Below are 3,633 nucleotides of genomic sequence, written 5' to 3'. Positions count from 1 at the left end.
AGATCACAAAGTTGCTTCTGTCCCTCTCTTCATAAAATGAACTTTACAAATGTTCTTTTGTGGGTTCACAGCAAGTTACGACACACTCGTGTAGAACAAGTCATGTGAATCAGCAGCCTCTGACCACTTCCTGGGAGTCCTTCCTGACACGGGTGACCAGTCATAGTCCCACAGTTGGTAGAGCCACCTATTCAGTCTCACTCTGGGTGCTGCAGCTACAAGTTGGCCAGTTCTCTGTTTTTCTCCAGGACTAGGAATTGAACCCAGGGCCTTCACACTGAGCCAGATATTTTTTATTTTTTACTTTGAGAGAATCTTGCCAAGTTACGAAGTTACCCAAGCTGAGCTCCAACTTGCAACCCTCCTGCCTCAGACTCCCAGAGTGCTGGAATTACAGGTATGCACCACCAGGCCCAGCTGAGTTCCTGAGTTCTTATGATACCTCAAAACCACACTGACCTTTAAGGTGGTCCACAGTTTTAGGACCCAACCTGTGTTCCAGACATGCAGGCTGTGATGCAAAAGGGCCTGGCTACTACTCCAGCTGGAGGCAGACCTTAATATCATCCATGAGGTGCTTGTTTTACAGGCATGCAAAATGCAAGAGTTCTGGGAGCATGGAGGCTTCCACCCAGATTTAAGAAGAACACCTGGGAGGTCCATAAGTGAAGCTATGAGACTGAAGCCAAAAGCACAGTGGAGCCACCCCACCAGGAGTTTGGAGCATCGGCTAAGGGAAGCCACCATATGAGCAAAGCTGCCCCGAGAGAGAGGCCATGAGGGCTACAACCAGCAATGCTGTAGGGTGGATTCACCAAGCCATTTGACGCTCAGTCTTTTTCCCCAGGAGCAGTACATGGAGCTACAGGATTTCCAGCTTCTCCTTCTGGCTTTCAGACGTGCTTTGGCCCCATTGCTTTGTACCCCCTCCCCATTCTTTCCCTCTGGAATAAGAATATTCACCCTGTGCCACCGGCTGTCAGTGGTGTGTAAACTACTTTTTGGTTTTCACAGGGGCTCACAGCTAAGTTTCCTACGAGAGTCAGAGTCAACTTCAGACTTGGATTTTGCAGCAATACTGGGACCATGAAGGCTCCAGTGAGTTCTTCGAGGTGGACTACATGCATTTCGCATAAAGAGATGCACATGAGTCTTTTGGGGCTGGGGCAGAAGGTCATTACAGTTCAGAATGAGGATGTCTCCCAAAGCCTCGAGCACTCAGAGGTGGGAATTTGCAGGGAGGGCTGTTGAACTGTTAGGGTGGGGGCTTATCGCTGACTTGCTGTTAGGATGCCGGGCCTGGTTAGAAGAGGGGACAACAGAGCTGTGGCTGGAAGTGTTCATCTCCCTTCCTCCCTCCTCCTTCTCCACCCCTTAGCTCCTGGCATGAATGGCTTTCCCTGCCAGATTATTCTGGGGTGCCATTTCCTCCTGGAGCCAGCAGATGATGGAGCAAACCTCCTGAAACTGTGCCTTCTGATGAACCTCTCCTCCCTGAAGTTGTAGGTGCTGGGGACTTCATCCCAGTGACGAGAGAATTTCTAAGATAAGAAGCCATAAGCAGCATTTCTTTACTAAGGAATGACGGGAAGTCCACCAACTTGGTAAGGAGGGGAGAAAGATAACAGTGTGACACGAATTGTATTTTTTCTCTTATAAAGCATTCATAAAGACAAATTTCTCAGACCCAGTCTCTGCTCACTGCAGAGCAGCCCCAGTTAGACTTCTGGACACCTGGATGAGCTCAGGACCCTCCCTCTCCTGCTGGCCAGGGTCTCCCCTGTGACCACTGCCTACCTTCTCCTGGACAGGGAAAGAGCTGACCTCATCTGCTGGACGCTGCAGACAGAATGGTGAAGCCGGCTGCTGATCCTGTTCGCTTCCCTTGGAGAGTTTAAACAAAGCCAGGCTAGTGTAGGGGCAGCATCCCATCGTGCGGGCTCTGAGGCCCTCAGTCTGTCTGCTGGGGAGATGTCTGAGTATTTAACTGACTTGCAGACCTTAGCTTGCCTTTCAACTAGGCTAACTGGGTCTGAGAAAAATGTGCCTTTGGTTGTGAAAATTCCCTTTTTAAAATTATTGGGTGCATAAAGTGCCCCAGTGCTTTATCTCAGCATTTCAACTCTGAGAATGTCATCTGAATTCCATAGCCAGAAAAATACACCAGGATTTATATGAAATACGTAACTGTTACTATTTAATTATCATTGCGATATTTGTGAAACAATTCCACTAAATGAAAATATTCATTTAGTTTCCATGGGTGGAAAAATGGACAAATCCAATTGCTCTTGATGCAAATAAATCTTCTACGGTGCATCCACCCCATAAAATACACGGACATAAAAGCAATGTGTGCTAAAAATTTTAATAATATGGAAAAGAACACACAGTGGAATGTTAAAGGGACAATAGAAATCGTGCACTGAATGCAAAGTTGTCATGAATTAAGTGAGGACATCAGTAGCACAGTGCTGAGACCAGGAGGCCCGATGCCAAGGACTCAGAAGGCGCTGTATAGGACCTCACCTGACGCAGGTCCAGAGAACGGGAAGAAACCAAGGTCAGGACCAAAGTCTTCACACAAGATCCCAGGCCACTTTGCCCTTTATACCTTCATGAATTTTCTAAATTTTCTGCACGGAGTGTAGAATGCAATGCTAATTAAAACAAAGCAGAAAGGAAGGAAGCTGCCATCTCCTCAGTCAAAATCTAGAAAGGAAATAGGGGAACAGTGAATTCCGTCATTCACGACATGAGGTGAACCGTGAACTACAGACATGCACAGAATGGAATGTTCTCACTTAGGCCCCGACGGACTTTGTCTGTGTGAAGAGGTGGTTGTGGTTAATTTTGTTGGATGATGATTATCCCAATGACTGTTAAGTTGTTTAAATTTTCTGATGGACAGTGGGAGCTGACGGTAGAAAAGCTTTGCTTTCAAGTGTGTAGGAATATATGTGTCCACGTGTGGGGTGCAGGGAGAGAAAGACAGACAGAAGATGTGTACCTATGTTTGTTGCTTTTTCCCAAATCCTGGATTTACCATATTGGACGAAGTTTGTAAGACAAACTGATTTGTGATGCGCTGTCAACAATTATATCTAAGTGAAAAATATCTGAAAAAACCCTGCCTGTTGTGCCCTCAGATCCTTCTTACCTTTATCTCACTGAATCCAGCACTACTACACATGCTCACTTTGGCAGGCCTGGAGACTGCCTCCAAGGTCTTCACACTGAGCTCCATTCCCAGCCCTTTTGCTTTTTGTTTTGAGACAGGGTCTTGTCCAGGTTGGGCTGGAACCTGTGATCCTCCTGACTCAGCCTCCCAGAGTGCTCTGATTACCCATGTGTGCCACCACACCTGGCTGAATGCACGTTTTCATAGAGACAGCAGGCCTTCAGTGGGCGTCCTCGCTGCTTTAGGAAGGTGGCTTTGGTCCAGCTACGAAGTAAACACATATCAGAGCAGAGATTTTTTAAAAATCAGCTTCAAGAAACAGATCACCCACATGCCGAGGAAACTCAGCTTAGGGAGAGTGGCAGACCAGCACTGGGGAAAAACTCCAGGTGATGGAAGCACAGAGACAGCCACAAGAACCAGCCCTAAAAGGAAGCCTTGCCCCTGGCGTC

At 47.3% G+C, this 3,633-nt stretch overlaps 1 long non-coding RNA gene across 2 annotated transcripts; it reads left to right on the top strand.

The window, feature by feature from the left end:
• Positions 1-207: 207 nt before the first annotated feature.
• Positions 208-3,133, top strand: LOC106148877. Of its 2 annotated transcripts, none has more exons than XR_001234617.1 (2): positions 208-397; positions 1,015-3,133. It is a non-coding gene; the product is annotated as an uncharacterized LOC106148877 (long non-coding RNA). The 2 variants fall into 2 exon arrangements; XR_001234616.1 differs by having other exon boundaries at positions 590-3,133.
• The last annotated feature ends 500 nt before the right edge of the window (positions 3,134-3,633 follow it).

This window comes from Chinchilla lanigera, unplaced genomic scaffold (assembly GCF_000276665.1).
Source record: "Chinchilla lanigera isolate Chin_1 unplaced genomic scaffold, ChiLan1.0 scaffold00003, whole genome shotgun sequence".
NCBI classification, from domain to species: Eukaryota; Metazoa; Chordata; class Mammalia; order Rodentia; family Chinchillidae; genus Chinchilla; species Chinchilla lanigera.
This window is presented reverse-complemented; position numbering and strand designations above follow the sequence as displayed.